The sequence below is a fragment of the Balaenoptera ricei genome, chromosome 4 (assembly GCF_028023285.1).
Source record: "Balaenoptera ricei isolate mBalRic1 chromosome 4, mBalRic1.hap2, whole genome shotgun sequence".
NCBI lineage: Eukaryota > Metazoa > Chordata > Mammalia > Artiodactyla > Balaenopteridae > Balaenoptera > Balaenoptera ricei.
The window spans coordinates 20,491,455-20,508,962 of record NC_082642.1 but is presented as its reverse complement, the minus strand read 5'-3'; the positions used below and the strand labels follow the sequence as shown (position 1 = coordinate 20,508,962).

Genomic DNA, 17,508 nt, shown 5'->3' with positions numbered 1-17,508 from the left:
CCGGGCCTGGGCGTTTGCCTCGGAGCTCCACGCGACCCTCCGGCCACTGCCCCGGGCGGCGCGGCCCCGCGGCCTCCCGGTCCATCCCCGGAACGTCGGGTCGGGGTGAGCGCCGCGGCCGGCCGCCCCCGCGAGGCTGGGAGGTCGAGTGTGAGGCGCGCGCCCTTCCCCGTTTCTTTTCCTCCCCAAAAGTCTTGTCGGCTGTTGTGGCGCAATCTGAGGCCGCGAAGGTAGGGACGTGGTAGTGGAGGGAAGGGGGGCGCTCACCTCCAGCCCGAGAGGAGGGGGAGGGAGCCGTTCCCCGTGCGGAGGGTGGACGTCCTCGGGATGCGCCTCCCGCCCCTCCTCCCACCCCCAGCCGTTTTCCTCCTCCTCGGGAAAGCTGGGTTATTTTAATCTTATGGACCTGCTGTAGATTCGTACGCGAGTTGCTTGGGCTGTGAGCTTTTGACTTGCGTTGTAATATATCCGGTAAAAAAAAGAAAATGTATCTCGATAGTTGTTTTGTAACCTTTCTTATGTGTGTCCACACATAAGAAAGTTAAATTTGCCGTAAGAAGCTCGGGAAGCTGGATTTTGTTCGGGGCTGAGAACTCTGACATTATAGACGCCCAATTAGTGTCGAACGAATGAACTAGTCACCTAAAAATAATTCTACCCGTTAGATTTGGTGAGAAACCATGGGAGTTATGAAAGAATAAGGTTAAGGAGAAATTTCTAACCCCATCTTGGGTGGTGAGCAAAGAAGCTCACTCAGTGTCCGGTCAGAACGGGTAAGTGTTGCAAGAGGTATTCATTGTTAAAAATCTTACTTTGGTAGATTTATGAAAGACCAACTATACAATTTATTAAGCACTTGGAAAGCACGGTGCCTAAAGTCTCAACCTTCAGCGAGTTCACAGAGTCAATGGGGAAATATAATCCAAGAAGGTTTTGTTTGGTAATTGTCAATAAGGTTCGGCTCTTAAACAGGCATCCCATTCAAAGTTTGATAGAAACTCAAGAACTATGCATTGGTTGATTAATATTAGTTTTATTTCATCTTGATCACAAACTTTGGGATTTTCTTCTTTGGAAAATTGTGATCTGTGAACAGTTTGCAGAATGTTCAAGATTTCTCAGCTGTGTTTGTTCATGTATTAAATTTTAAATTGTTTGCTCTATTTTTCTAAGCATTATCTTTAGTCCAGATTTTACCAGTGCTTTCAAGTCCATGTAAATAAAGCTTCGAACATTTTGTTAGATATTGAATGATGCTTTATGCCACTGGGTTCATTTTTCTTTTGAACCTTTGAGAACTTTCCTGCCAAAACTCAAGGTAGATTTGATGTGATTATTGTTATAAATCACTTGTCAGGAAGAATTAATAAATACAGTTGCAGTCCATTTTTTTCTCTTATAGTTTAATTAATAATTTTTACAATTTACTCACCTTTATAATATGGAAAAGTACCAAATGTTGTCTACCTACACCAGAAGACTAAATGATTATTTAGTTATTTAGTCAATAAGTAGAATTGGAGGAAACTCTTGAAATTACTAAGCATTTAACAAATTCTCCGTGAATACTTTGCTGTGCTGTTTTAGGAAGACAGCTGACAGGGCCACAAATGACATTTAAAGATTATTTAATAAGGCAACAATTCTGTTTGGATGCTCACTTTATTTGAAAGATAGAATTTATAGTCTTCCCTTCAAAACTGATTCCATATGCTGACTTTGTTTTGGTGATTTTGTCATGCCTTAAATTACCCAGACATAAACCTTGGTTTTACCTTTGACTTCCTCTATCCACATAACTTAACATTGGCCAATTTTTGTCAACCATTTTCTGACATTTCTTTCAGATATCTGTTCCTTCCCACTAGCTTTTAACTGGGTTTTCTGCCTGTCTTTTCTCCCTGCTCAGTATGTCCTGCCTTCTGCCTGTTCTTAAAATAATGCTTCCAACGCCCTCACTGTTAAACCAGCAATAGTTCCCTGTTATTTACAGAGTATAGTTCAGAATTCCCAGCCTTCTTAACAATCTGCTCAAAACCTGTGTTTTCTAATGATGGCACTAATTCTCTATAGGAGCTGTCCACCCTAACCAACCCAATCTCTTGTTCTCATTTAGACTTTGTATTTTTCTACCTTGGTATCTGTTGAGACTTTGCCTGTGTATAGCCTGCGTTCTTTAAAAGAAATTTTCCTCCTTAAGTGGCAAATGAAGGCAAATTTTGTGGAAGTTTCATTTTTGGTCCTTTAGTGCAGCCTTCCAGATCTTTCTGTTCCTTGTGTTGTTGCTTTCCTTTGAACGCACTGCCCTTACTGTTTTGTTTTTTTTTTTTTAAAGGAATTCCTTTATTTTTATTATTTATTTATTTATTTATGGCTGTGTTGGGTCTTCGTTTCTGTGCTAAGGCTTTCTCTAGTTGCGGCAAGTGGGGGCCACTCTTCATCGCGGTGCGCGGGCCTCTCACTATCGCGGCCTCTCTTGTTGCGGAGCACAGGCTCCAGACGCGCAGGCTCAGTAATTGTCGCTCACGGGCCCAGCTGCTCCGCGGCATGTGGGATCTTCCCAGACCAGGGCTCGAACCCGTGTCCCCTGCATTGGCAGGCAGATTCTCAACCACTGCGCCACCAGGGAAGCCCTGCCCTTACTGTTTTATCATTCCTTTGGTTTTTAATCTTAGGTGGACTTGTATCATAATACTATGGAACAATATTGTGGGAACGTTGGAATTCAACCTTCTGTTTTATAGCTAGGGAAAATGTAATCCATACAGACTAACTGCACTAAAATTCAGCTAGTGATGGTGGCAGAGCTGAGACTCAAACCTTGATTTCCTGCTTGACTTCCTAACTCAAATTGTGTATATTAAAAAAAAAAAAAAGATTGTGTATTCTGTATGCAACTATACTTCTTTTCATCTCTTGCAATGTCATTTTGTATTGTTTGCTTCACATTACTTTGCATTTTGTGTATTAATGCCTTCTCATATAGATTCAAAACTTCTGTATGAGGGCAGGGGAACCTTCATGACTTGCATTGTTTGAATCATTGAAACAGTGATTTAAAGTCTACATAGAGACTTCCAGCTTGTTGGATGTATTAACAGCTTTAACAAAAATAATATTGTCATGTCCACTGTTGAGTCCTATGACTCACTAAAAATGAATCTCTTAGAAGTTTCACTGTTGGATTTTAGTTTGTTTGACTCTCTTGATAAAAGAGACTGACTCTTTGGGAGCCTTGAAAGTAGATGTGAACAATGACTTATTAGGTGGCTAAGTTTATTGACCTAACTAAATGTTCTTTTTCTCTCTTTTTTTTAAAATTTATTTATTATTTATTTATTTATGGCTGTGTTGGGTCTTCGTTTCTGTGCGAGGGCTTTCTCTAGTTGTGGCAAGTGGGGGCCACTCTTCATCGCGGTGCGTGGGCCCCTCACTGTCGCGGCCTCTTGTTGCGGAGCACAGGCTCCAGACACGCAGGCTCAGTATTTGTGGCTCACGGGCCCAGTTGCTCCGCGGCATGTGGGATCTTCCCAGACCAGGGCTCGAACCCGTGTCCCCTGCATTGGCAGGCAGACTCTCAACCACTGCGCCACCAGGGAAGCCCTCTTTTTCTCTTTTTGATAGAACAGTAACACTTTTACATTTTGCTATTTTGTCATTTTGTTCATCTGTCAAGAACCAGGTTATTGAGCAATCTGCTTATTGAGCAAAACATTCTGTAAACCATTTGTTCCATTTGGGGAGTTAGAGAGCTTTTATATATTTGTTCTTCACGTTTTTTTCCCTCTTAACTTTAAAGTTTCTGTTAATACCAGCAGCATAGGGTTTCCTTGGTATTTTTGTTACATTGATGTAGCAAGAGTTGAATGGTATAAGACAGCACAGAAAACTATCAGGTGAAATATCTCTGGAGGGTATGCTTTACTTTTTTGGCCTGCAACAAATTAGAAGCTATTTTTCTTTTATTGTTTGGTTGTTTATAATGGCTTATTCTTATTTGTTTAAATAAATTATCTGCTAAAATAAACTGTGGAAACACTGATTCTCTTGTTCTTTTTTCCTGAAATTGTACCTAAGGAGTGCTGAATTGGATAAGTATGGTATGAATAATTTCTGCTTTTGTTCAAACAGACCAGTTGAATAAAGCAGTGAGAGTATGGCTTGGAGAGATCTTTTAAAAAATGGGTGCATTGAAAAAGATTTTTTTTTTTTTTTTTTTTAATGAATCAGCCTTCCCAAACTTTCAGTACATGCATGCTTCAAAATCAAGTTGCATTTAGATCAATTCAAATAATAAATATAACAAAGAATTTAATGTTCCTTGTATTTTTTGAGTATTCCAGCTATATTGTGAAAACATTTTATTAATTAAGGCACTGGAAAGGTTTTTGGAAATGCTTGATCACTTCCAGATACTATATGTTTTTAAGCAACATTTTTATTTTTAGAAACATTTAAAATACTTCCTGTACAACCTCCCCCACCCCCACCCCTCCAACCCCGAATTTTTGCTGCCCTAGGAAGTCAGATTTTGGGTTGGCCAAAAAGTTTGAAAAAACCCGAATGAACTTTGTGGCTAACCCAAATACTTTAGTTTTTCTATGTTTTTTTACATTTCTTTCACATGTTCTTAGAAAGCCCTATAAAGCCTTCCATGATTTGGCTTTTGCCAGCTTCTAGCTGCATTTCTTGGCATTATCTTTTTCCTTTAGGCTGCTCTTTGGGCCTTGAATAGCCAAGCTCTTTTTTGCCTTGGAGCCTGTGAACATGCTCTTCCCTCTGGCAGATGGCTTCTTTGAGTTAATAAGTATTAGATTTGGTTGCTAGTAACAGAAAGACACCGAATAATAATTTTTGTCCCACACCAGAGAAATCCAGAATTTACATGACACTCATTTATTAAGTGTTATTTCCAGTTTTTTTCCTATTATAAATAACTTTGAAATAAAGATCTTTGTGTATAAGACCTTAGAAAATTTTCCTTTTGATTAATTCCTGTTGTGGGATCCAATTGAAAGTTCCATTAATTTCTTTAAAAACTTGTTTAGAGAAAGTATCATTATGTTTTTTAAAATTGCAAAGTGCCCAAATTTCAGTGTATCCCTAATGAATTTTCCCAATTTTAGGCATAGGCCCATTACCCAGATCAAGGTATAGAACGTTCCTAGTGCTCCAGAAGGCTCTCTCATGGGTCCTCCCAATCTGTATCTCCTCCCTGCCCCCCCACCCCCCCGCAAAGTAATCACCATTTTGACCTATATCACCATAGGTTATTTTTGCCTGTTCTTGAACTTAATATAAGTGGAACCATGCAGTATATACTTTTGTGAATGGCTGCTTTTACTTAACATTGTGTTTGTGAGACTCACCCATGATGTTGGGTACAGCAGTAGTTGGTCTTTTTCACTGATGGCAGTATTTTGTTGGATGAATATATACATTTAAAAAAAAATTCAAAAAAAAAAATTCACCATTAATGGATGTTTGACATACTTCGTTTTTTTTTAGCTGTTGTGAATAAAGCAGCTATGAACATTTACTTACAAGTCTTTTAGTGGACATACACCCTCATTTCTTTTGAGTATATGTGGGAGTAGAATTGCTCTGTTTTTGTCTACCAGTTTTTTTTTTTAATTTTTAATTTTTTCAGTTTTTTGGCTGCATTGGGTCTTCATTGCTGCGTGCAGGCTTTCTCTAGTTGCAGCAAGCGGGGGCTACTCTTCATTGCCGTGCGCGGGCTTCTCATTGTGGTGGCTTCTCGTTGCAGAGCACTGGCTCTAGGTACGTGGGCTTCAGTAGTTGCAGCATGTGGACTCAGTAGTTGTGGCACACGGGCTCTAGAGCGCAGGCTCAGTAGTTGTGGTGCACGGGCTTAGTTGCTCTGCGGCATGTGCGATCTTCCCGGACCAGGGCTCGAACCCATGTCCCCTGCGTTGGCAGGCGGATTCTTAACCACTGCACTACCAGGGAAGTTCCTTTCTACCAGTTTTTGAACCTGATTGAACTAGTTCTCTGGCTCGTCCATAGTAGTTTCCTGGGATTTCTCTCTTTACCATAAAACTAGTGATTCCCTTTGCCTTAAATCTCTTATTTCCTGTGAATCATGTAATTCCTTTTTTTTTTTTTATTGTTTTGACTCCTTCTTTTGATGGGGTATATCCCACAGTAGATTCCTGTGAAAAGTTGAGATCTGTGTTAATAAAACCCCCTTTATTTATTTATTTATTTATTTATATTTGGTCTTCCCACTGATTTGGTTGGTTGGGTAAGGAGTTGTAGGTTGGAAATAATTTCCCTTCTGAATTCTGAAGGCATCTCTCCATTGTTTTCTAGCTTCTGACCCATTTAAGAATTCTGAAGACATTCTGATTCCTGATCCTGTTTTTTGCCTTTCTGGAATTTTGTAAATTTCATGAGGGTGTGACTTGGCATACATCTATTTTTGTGTGTTTCCTTAGATATTATTCATTGTGCCCTCCAAATCTGCCAAATTATGTTCATCAGTTCTGGGAAATTTTCTTGAATTTTTTCATTGATGGTTGGATTAATCTGCTAAGGCTGCCATAACAAAATACCATAGACTGTGTGGTTTAAAGAACAGATACTAATTTTCTCACAGTTTTGGAGGCTAGAAGTCCAAGATCAAGGTACCGTCAGAGTTGGTTTGTGATGAGTTCTCTTCTTGGCTTGTAGACAGCTGCCTTCTCAGTGTGTCCTTACAAGGCCTTCCATGGAGAGAACTGTATCTTTCCTCTTATTTTGAGGATACCAATCCTGTTGGATTAGGGCCCCACCCTTATGACCTCATTTAACCATAACTACCTCCTGAAGGCCGTATCTCCAAATACCGTCACACTGGGGGCTAGGGCTTCAACATATAAATTTTGAGGGGACACAGTTCAGTCCATTACAGTGGTTTACTCTTCTCCCTTTTGTATCTCTCTCTGGGAAACTTCTGTTCTTTGTTTGGATTTCTTAGACTAGTCCTCTGATACTCCCTTTTTCTCTTACTTTTCACCTCCTAGTCTTTTGGCTCTGTTTTATATGGGAGGCTTTCTTAACTTTATTTCCTAAGCCGTCTGTTGAATTTTTCATTTTTTGCTGTGAAGATTTTGATTTCCCAAGAGTTCTTTTTGTTATCTTAAAGATTCTCTTTTATAGAGAGCATCTTGTGCTTCTGTCACGGACGCATTGTCTTCTCTAATTTCTGAGGCTATAAATAGCTTTTTTTTAAACTTTTTTTTTTTGCAGCCTCTGTTCCTTCTAAATTGGTCTCCAGCTTTTATGTTGGAGGCTTATTACTTCAGGTGTCAGTAATCAATCCTTGGATGTTATCTAGTGAGTGAAAGTCTGAATTGATGGGGACTTGAAGACTTTGAATTTCATTGCATGGTGGCCCAAGTGAGCCATTTTTTGAGAAAACCCTAATTGATGTGCAGGAGGTGTTTTCCTTTTGGGTCAGGTTCATGAAGGAAAACTCAAATCTGCTTGAGGTCTGAAAGTCTGGCCACCAATTTTTTTGGTTTGAGGGATTGGATTTCTCATTCCCCTACTTTTGGTAGGGTATGCAGATCTTTAATTATATCTGGTGAGCCCTAGTTCAGAGTGGAGTAACCAACCAATCAGAATGATTTTACATTTTTAAAGGGTTGTAAAAAAAGAAGAATATGTGGCAGAGACTGTGTGGCCCGTAAAGACTAAACCATTTACTATCTGGCCCTTTACAGAAAAGGTTTGCCTACCTTGTTCTGGTTGTAATGGCTCTGATTTCCTTTAATAAAGCTTCTAGACTACTACTACTTTTACTCCCACTGAAGCTTCAGTTTACAATCTTGGAACTTCCTGAAACTATTTGTTTTAATTTAGTCTAGTGCATATCATGGAAGTTATGACTAAGAATTGGTAGGATATGCTCTGTTATCAGAGATATGAGATTTTTTAATGTAAAATCTCAAGAAGTAAGAAAAGCAAAATACTGAAGAAATAAATCACAACGCATAATGAGTGTACGTGTGCATTGTTCTTTTTCTTGTCATCTAAGTGCAGAACATAAGTGCGTATACTTTGAAGAATGGGGAAAGGGGCATTGAGAACAGGCCCAAGTCATGTTTTAAATTAGCAATTTTCATCAGCTGTCTCTGTAGTTGGTAAATCATAACTGGCAGAATAAATTGGCTCCAGACAAGAAGCTGTTCCAGGCAGTAATATACATATACATATATATGTGTAAGTGTGTGTATATATGTGTGTGTGTGTGGTTGTATTTGTCCACCTGATATCAGTCAGAAACGAGAGAGAGAATTAATGTAAGCCACATGGCAGGGTGGGAGAAACAGGAATTGCATTGTTATAGGAAATAAAGTAAAATGTCTTTTCCTTTAAGTGCTAGCTGCTGAAAAACTGTTATGTTTAGTCTTAATTGTGTGAGCAGTCTCATCACAGGTTTCTTGTATAATACTTTCTTTCCTTTAAATGGTGTCTTGTCTTTAGTATTTATCTCCGGTTTTTTTTTTTTTTTTTTTTTGGCTGCATGTGGCATGCGGGATCTTAGTTCCCCGACCAGGGATCTAACGTGTGCCCCCTGCATTGGGAGTGCAGACTCTTAACCACTGGACCACCAGGGAAGTCCCTATCTCTGTTATTATTATTATTTTTTACAAATTTAATTAATTAATTAATTAATTTTTGGCTGCGTTGGGTCTTCGTTGCTGCGCGCGGGCTTTCTCTAGTTGCGGCGAGTGGGGGCTTCTCTTGTTGCGGAGCACGGCCTCTAGGTGCACGGGCTTCAGTAGTTGTGGCTTGCGGGCTCTAGAGCGCAGGCTCAGAAGTTGTCTTCCACAGGCTTAGTTGTCTGCGGCATGTGGGATCTTCCTGGACCAGGGCTCGAACCCATGTCCCCTGCATTGGCAGGCGGATTCTTAACTATTGCACCACCAGGGAGGTCCTCTCTGTTATTTTTTAACATGTATATTCCAGACTTGTTTCTATGAGTATACAAACTCGTGCTCACTTAAAATAGGATCACATGCTACATTTTGTTTTCTAACTTGGCTTTTATAAACATCCTTTCGAGTCAGTATATATAAGTTTAAAGATTCTAGAGTCAGACAACTTGAATTCCAGTATAGGCTTCATCACTTTGTTTGGGCTTAGGCGTCTGTAAGCCTCATTCTTCTCGTCTGTAATATGGGGATAATACTTAATCAAAGGATTATTATAAGGTTTATATGAGAATTCTTGAATCCACTTAACTGCTAAGCAGTGTTTGGTAATTTAGCAGTGTTTAGCAATTTTAGATGTAAAATAACAGGGTTCAAAAGTATAGATGTTGTAAATGTTGGTAACTGTTGCCAAACTACTATTCAGAAAAAACATACGAATTTATATCTTCACCAACAAATAGTGTTCCTTTACTTTGCATAATTATTCTAATTTTTGACAACCTGGTAGGTAAAAAACTGGCAGAACTAAAAGAATTAGACAAATTCATAAGTATAATTTGGGATATTTTAGTATAACTCTGAGTAATTAGTAGAACAACAAGACAAAAAAGTCAAAAGATTTGAACAACATAATTAACAAATGAGTCTAATTACATGCATAGAACATTTCACCCAGCACCTGAAGAATACAGATTTTTTTCTAGTGCCTATGGAAATTTCCCTGCAAATTGACATATGCTGGACCATAAAAAACATGGAAATAAGCAGTTCTAGAATATGTGCTCTGACATGTTGGAATTAAGCCAGAAATCAATTACAAAAAATAATTAGAAAATGACATGTCAACTGTTTGGAAATTAAACAGTATACTCCTAAGTAACCCAGGGATTAAAGAAGAAATAACATTAAACTCTTCTGAACTGAATGATGAAAATATGACATAACTTAAGGGATACAGGTAATCCATGCTTAAAGGAACGTTTATAGCCATATAATGCATATGTTGGAATAAAGGCTAAAAATAATTGAAAAGATTACTGTGTAAAGATGGATGAGTGAAAGATGCATTTACTTTTACTCCCCTCCAAAGCCTACCAAGGCAATTGATCATATAGGATATTTTTTAAAGGTTGGAACTGCATAGGTAAAGAGAATGGAAGAAGCAATGAAATTTGGAAACTGGAAAGCAACAGCCTGATAGAAACATTTTAGTAGATTTAAAAATATTCAATCCTAAACTGGCAGTAGGAAAAATGGAAAAGAATCTTCACGCTCAGGAATTGGCAGCATCAGGTATTCTTGTGGAAGAGGGGCTGAGAGTGGTGCTAAAAATAGAAGGATTCCTTGAAAGTCTGTTTAAGAAGCCAGCTCAGTTAATCATAATAGCCAAAAAGTAGAAACGGGCCAAATGTCCATCAACTGATAATGGGTAAATAAAATGCATATTGTGATAAACAGCAATGAAGTACTCATACATGTTATAACATGAATGAACCTTGACAATATGCTTATGTGAAAGAAGCCAGTCACAAAAGACCACATACTGTATGATTTTATTTGTATGAAATGTCCAGAAAATACAAATCTATAGAGTAGGGAGTAAATTAGTGGTTGCCTAGGGCTGGGAATAGGGGAGATTAGAGGGAAATGGGAAATGACTGCTCAAGGGTACAGGTTTCTTTTTTGGTGTGATGAAAATGTTCTAAAATTGATTGTGATGATTGTTGCACGACTGAATATACTAAAAATCATTGAATCGTATGCTTTAAATTGATCACTTGTGTAGAATTTGAGTTATATCTCAGTAAGCTATTACAAAAAAACAACAACAAAAAGGCAGCATGAGCCTAGATCTCTTTGTCAATATGTATAGCTAAGTGACTGCCCTCTTTACTGTGGCAGCAGAAGACTGAAGATTTATCCTCTGCAGTGGATAAGATACAGTGTCTCTGAGTGAGGGGTAGATACTAATGTAATTGAAGACCAGGTATCCTACAGTAAACACCTGGATTAAGTGAATGTGCTCAATGTTAGAACCCTTATTGAGGTCCCTTCTCCTCTTGGGGTCCCAGAATCCTGACAGTCAAGTAGGAACTTAGAGGATGATTCTCTTAGTAGAACCAAGGAGAAAAACTCTGAAGTTATTCACAATCAGTTTTTAGGGCCCTAGTTTTAAATATGAACGAGACAATCAAGGATCACCAGGTTCATGAGGAAAGCTTTTAATACAAGAGACCAAAACAAATAGAAAAAAAGAATTTGGAGCAATAAGAACTAAAAAAAGAGCTCTTGAAAATTAGAGGGTAATAGTAAGAAGAAAATACTCTAAAAGAATGGAAGTTAAAGTAGAGGAGACCTTGCATAAAGTAGAGGAAAAGATGGAAAACAGGTAAAAAAATATATGTAATTCAAAGGTCAGTCCAGGAGATCAACTTCCAAGCAACAGAAGTGCTGGTAAGAGAGAACAGAGAAAAGAGTGGAAAAGAAATAACAGTGAAATATTCAAGAAAAATACCCAAAGTTGAGGAATATCATTTTGCATATTGAGAAGCCTTCTGGGTTCTCAAGGAAAATGGATGAAAACAGATAAATGTACTTTGAATTAGGGTCTAGTCAGGAAAATGGAGACCATACTACTTATAACAGAATTGTGTAATATAAAGAATTGTTTAGCCAGATGTTATGGGTTGAGTTGTGTCCCCGCAAAAAGATACGTTGAAGCCCTAACCTGCGGTACCTCAGAATGTGACCTTGTTTGGAAATAGAGTCTTTTCAGAGGTAATCAAGTTAAAGTAAGGTCATTAGAGTGTCCCTTAAGCCAATATGACTGGTGTTCTTTAAAAACAGTGGGGAAATTTAGACATAAGTTTGGACACAGGCATGCACAGAGGGAAGATGGCCATCTACAAGCCACGAATGCCTGAGACTACCAGAAGCTAGGAGAGAGGCCTGGAGCAGATCCTAACTAATACCTTCAGACAGAGCATGGCCAATACTTTGATTTCAGACTTGTGGCCTCTAGAACTGTGAGATGGATTTCTGTTCTAAGCCAACCCAGTTTGTGTTACTTTGTTATAGCAGCCCTCAGAAACTATAATAGACTAGGTAATTGGAGAACTGAAAAGGCAATAAGGGAACTTTCAGGTATCACAAAGATAATTAACTGTAGGAAGTAATTACTAGCCCCTAGGGTTGGGAAAACAAAGAGAAGAGATTGGAATTATTGGAATTTAGAAACTTGAAGAGTTGAAGAGTGGCCCTGAGGAACTGGAACTCAAACTTCTGAGGAGTTGCTGCCTGCTCAGGAAGTATAAGTATTTTAGGAGACTTGATAAGGCTGGTCTGGGAATGGCAGGAAAAACACAAAAGCAAAAAGTTGCTAACTGGAACCAATTGCTGATACTGGAACCATTGCTGTTTCCAGAGTGAAGGTTGACAGTTGATACTGAGTTGAAGGAGTATCTCCCTGTTCCCTCCTTCAATCTTCCGGTGTCTTTCTAGTGTCCCTTTTAGGCAGAGTCTTAACAGGAAGCCAGCTAGCAAAGAACTGCGATTTGCAGGGTTCCAGCCCCTCAGCATTACAAAGCAGAGTAGAGAAGAGTAGGTTTGAAGTCTAGGACGATAGCTTAATAACCAGTACACACAGACACTGAGGTATTTCATTGTGAAATTTTGGAATACATGGGACTCTAAGCTTCCGGAGGGGGAGAAAGATCTATAAGCTTCTGGAGGGGAAGAAATGGGTCCCTCAACTGCAGAGATTGAGTATTCTCAACTGCAACCTCACAAGCCAGAAGACAGTGAGCAAGGCCCTTAAATTCTGAGGGAAAATGATTTCCAAGCTAGATTTCTTTACCCAGCCAAATTATTAAGTACAAGTATAGAATGTAGGCATTTTAAGACGTGCAAGGTCTCCAAAAATTTCTCTTCCTCACTTCCTTCTCAGAAAGCTATTGTGTGATTTGCTCCACCCACCAAAAGGAAGGAGTAAACTTCAGTGAAAGAGGAAGGTGAGCAATATAGGAGACAGGAAATCATATTCTAGAGGGACAAAGGGGATTCCTAAGGTTATAAAGAGAATTCCCTTAATGCTAACTGATTATCAGATGAAAGAGCAGTAAGTCTGGATTTGAACAGGTGAGAAGGCCCTGGTAGTTTTATGACAGTGAAACTAATAAAATACCTGATGTCTGTATCTCTTAATTAGGCAATTGGCAAAGAGTTTGAAGTTGAATTAGTGATGTCTTTTGTTTTCTTAGCTTTTTATATTGGAGTTTAGAGCTTCATTCTGGAATTACTTCTCTCTTGTACTCTCCCTTAGGTGATCTCGTTTAAGCCTATGATTTTAAATAGTATTGATATGTGGCTGACCTCTCTTGCTCAGGCAAGACCTCTGCTCTGAGCTCCAGAGTCATATATTGTATCCATTATCTACTACTGTGTAAAAACCACTCCAAAACTGAGTGGTTTAAAACAATAATCATTTTTCTTCTGCTCATAGATCTACATTTAGGCAGGACTTGGGTGGAGATGCCTTGTCTCTCTTCTATGTGGTATCATCTAGGGTTGCTTGCTCATAATGCTGACAAATTGTTGTTAACAGTTGACTGTGAGCTCCTTGGCTGGCTGTGGGCTAGGGCAGCAGTCCCCAGCCTTTTTGGCACCAAGGACTGGTTTCGTGTAAGACAGTTTTTCCATGGACCGGGGTGGGGGTGGCGGGGATGGTTCAGGCGGTAATACGAGTGACGGGGAGCAGCAGATGAAACTTTGCTTGCTCGCCACTCACCTCCTGCTGTGTGGCCCGGTTCCTAACAGGCTGTGGACCGGTACTGGTCCCTGGCCCAGGGGTTGGGGACCCCTGGGTAAGGGGCCTTGGTTCCTCTCCATGTAGATCTCTACGTAGGCTGCTTGGGGTTCATCATAGCATGATGGCTAGGCTCCAAGAACAAGCATCTTGAGGGTATCCAGTAGAAGCTGTAACACCTTTTATGACAGCCTTGGAAGTTGCATAGCTTTACTTCTGCATAGTAATAAGCCTGCCAATATTCAAGGGGAGGGAAATTGTCCTCCCCATTAAGAGGTGGTGTCTAAATTACATAGTAAGAGAAGCATTGAAGATATTGTCTCAGCCATCTTTGGAAAATACAATATGGCAAATACATCAAGCTGTTTCCTTGATTTTGCCACTTGTATATATATCCCATAGGTATTTTGAACTTAAAACAATCAAAACAAATTCTTGATTCCCTTACTCTTAAACTGTACCCTTTCCCTGCCGCCTCCATTAGTTCATTCTTCAATCTTTCTCATTTCATTCAGTGGTATTGCCACTCACCTAGTAGCTAAAACCCAGGTGTCATACCTGATTCCCTTACTTCCCACACTTCTAATCCATCTTGTCTCTTCGAACTCCAAATACATCTTGAATTCTTCTGTTCTCTGTCTACATAGTCACCATACCGCTCAAGTCCAGGCTACCAAGCTACCATCATCTTTTTACTTGGACTCCTGTCGTTATTTATTTGAGATATAATTGACGTTTTATTAGTTTCATGTATACAGTGTAATGATTCACATTTGTATTAACTGCTCTTCTAAAAAATTGTGGTAAAATACACATAACGTGAAATTTACGGTTCTAACTGTTTTTAAGTGTATATAGTTCAGTATTGTTAAGTATATTCACATTGTTGTGCAACCAATCTCCAGAACTTTTTCATCTTGCAAAAACGAAACTTTGCATTCATTAAACAACTCCCCATTCCCCCAACCCCTGGCAACCACCATTCTACTTTCTGTTTCTATGAGTTTGTTTGCTCTAGTTATCTCATTTAAGTGGAATCATTGGCATTTGTCTTTTTATGACTGCTTTATTTCACTTAGCATAATGTCTTCAAGGTTCATCCATGTTGTCACATGTGCAAAATTTCCTTCCTTTTTAAGGGTGGTAATATTCCATAGACTATATGTACCGCATTTTGTTTATCCATTCATCTACTGATGGATATTTAGGTTGCTTCCACTTTCAGCTATTATGAATAATGCTGCTGTGAACATGAATGTACAAATATCTGTTCAAGTCTCTTTTCAGAAATTTCTGGACCATATGGTAATTCTCTATTTAATTTTTTGAGGAACTGCAATACTTTCTTTTGAGGAACTACCATCCCTCCCTCCATCCCTCTCTCCTTCCTTCCTTCCCTCCTTCCCTCCCTCCCTTCCTTCCTTCCCTCCCTCCCTTCCTTCCTTCCCTCCTTTCTTGATAGTAGCTATCCTTTCATATGCTTTTTGGTCATTTGTATATCTTTAAGGAAATGTCTATTGAAGTCCTGTATTTAAAACTTTTGTTGTTATTGTTGTTGAGTCTTAACTAGTCTTTGTATTTCTACTGGTTTTTTTTCTTTTTAACTAATTCTTTACATGGTAGTCAAAGGTTAAGATTTCTGTATTAATCGTGATATGCTAACAGCTTTAATAAGCACAAATCTTAGTGGCTTAACACAGTGGAAGTTTAAATTACTTTTTCATGTCAGTCTAGTGTATATGTGTGATGGAGTAGGAGTGGGGATACCTCTGCTCCACGCAGTAATTCAGGGGCACAGGCTACTCTATCTTTTAAAATTATCACTATCATCACAATATGACTTTTGAGGCTGTCTTGAAAAGGGAAGCAAGTATGGAGGAAGATTTTAGGGCCCACTAAAAAGTGGCGTATATCATTTTCACCCACATTCCATTGGTCAGCACTGAGTCCCATGACTCTATCTAACTACAGAGGCGGCTGGGAAATGCAGTATAGCAGTGTGCTAATGAAAGAGAGAACACAGATAGTAATGAGCACTAGCAGTCTCTGTCACAGTGTGTATTAGATTAGAACTCCCTTGCTTAAAACCCTTTAATGACTTCTTATTACCCATAAATAAAATTAGCCTATGTCTGTTCCAACCTTATTTTGTACCATTTCCCCCTTATTATTCTCAAGTTACATTAGACTAGGTCATTTCCCATAACATGCCAAACATTTTTTCCTCCTGGAAACTATGTGTTTTGTAGTTTCCTTTGCTTGGAGCACTCTAAATATTTAGATGACTCCCTTCTTTTCATCTTCAATATCAGCTTAAAATCCATCTCTAACTAAAATCCCGAACAAAAATAGCTCTCCTATTCTTTGTCCTTTATGATAGCACTGTGTTTACATCTATCACAGCATTTATCACAATGTATAACTATTTTATTTGAAAAAAAATTTTGTTTGCTTTACTTGTGTCCTCTGCTAGAAAGAGATGTTTTTCTCACTGTTGTATCCATGCAGCACCCAGCCAATGCTTAGCACGCTCTAGTCATTCAGTAAATGTGTTGTATGAATGAATGACTGTTACACAGAACAGACTGAAGTGGAGAGACTGGAGTGAATTATAACCAAGACTTCTAATGGTAATTTAGGTGAATTGCTGAGGGCTTGGGTTTTAGTGGCGGCAGTGTCAATGGAACAGAAAAGGATGAACAGGAATCAAAGGAAAAACCAACACAAATTGCTGTGTGACTAAAGTGGGGAGTCTGGGTGAAGGGGATGATAGTGATTTGTAATTAACAGATGAGTAAAGAGGATAGAAGAGTTGGTGTTTTGGAGATAATGATGAGTTGGGATTGATGTGTGTTGAGTTTGTGGTGATAGCAAGACTTTCATGTAGAAATGTTGGGGAACAGTAGCTTGGATTAGAGCACACAATTGAAATTACAGATTTGGGAATCATTTGGCCCAGGTGATAAGATGAAGCCATAAAAATGGATTATCTACTGAGAGAGAGGGTATATATTGATAAGAGCAAGGGGAAAAAAAAGGGAAGCCAGATATGGAAACCAGGAGTAGGTAGAGAGGGAGGAGAACCAATTTAATACAGGGTTAAGGAAACCAGGAAGTTTCAGAAAGAAGAAAGTTTAGCTTGACTGCTGCTAGTGTGGCTATTCTTTGTGATACGCATTTGAAGCTTCTGAAATGTCATCTTTCCTGAAGGTTATAAAATGGTGATATTAATATCTGCTTCATAAGGTCACTGTGAGGATTATTAACATACTATACTAAAAGCAGTTAGTGTAGTTGCTCTTTTTAGTACGTGTCCATTAAACGTTTTGAAGTGAAATACAATACAAGAAGACAATACCGTTAAGCATCAAGAAGGCATTAAGGAGTTTGTAGAGGAAAAAAAGGCTTCTGGGCTTGCTGTAGCATCTTTTCTTTAGAGATATATTCTTTTTAAATGTTCCAGTAAGTTAGAATTGTACTAAAAGCCTATATAGAGATAACATTTACGAATTTATTTTGAAGAGTTTTTAGTAGGAATTTTCTGATCTGAAAATATACAGAATCATAGCAGTACAATGGCGGTTCATCTGTTTATGCTTCTTAACCACATCCTTTTACTGAATCTAATTCCGGAAGCATTTATAATGCAGGTGATCCTTTGAAAGGCATTGTCCTTTAAAATGGGTTGAGATTAAATTCTTATTTAACACTGAAATGAAATGAAGGTATATTTAAAATGGAAATATAGTTTTATATGTCAAA

The 17,508-nt window shown here is 38.7% G+C and overlaps 1 protein-coding gene across 3 annotated transcripts in view; it reads left to right on the top strand.

Moving 5' to 3' along the window:
- The window catches only part of NCK1 (NCK adaptor protein 1), an 84,490-nt gene that overhangs the window by 294 nt on the left and 66,688 nt on the right, over positions 1–17,508 (top strand). The gene's annotated exons all lie outside the window — the stretch shown is intronic.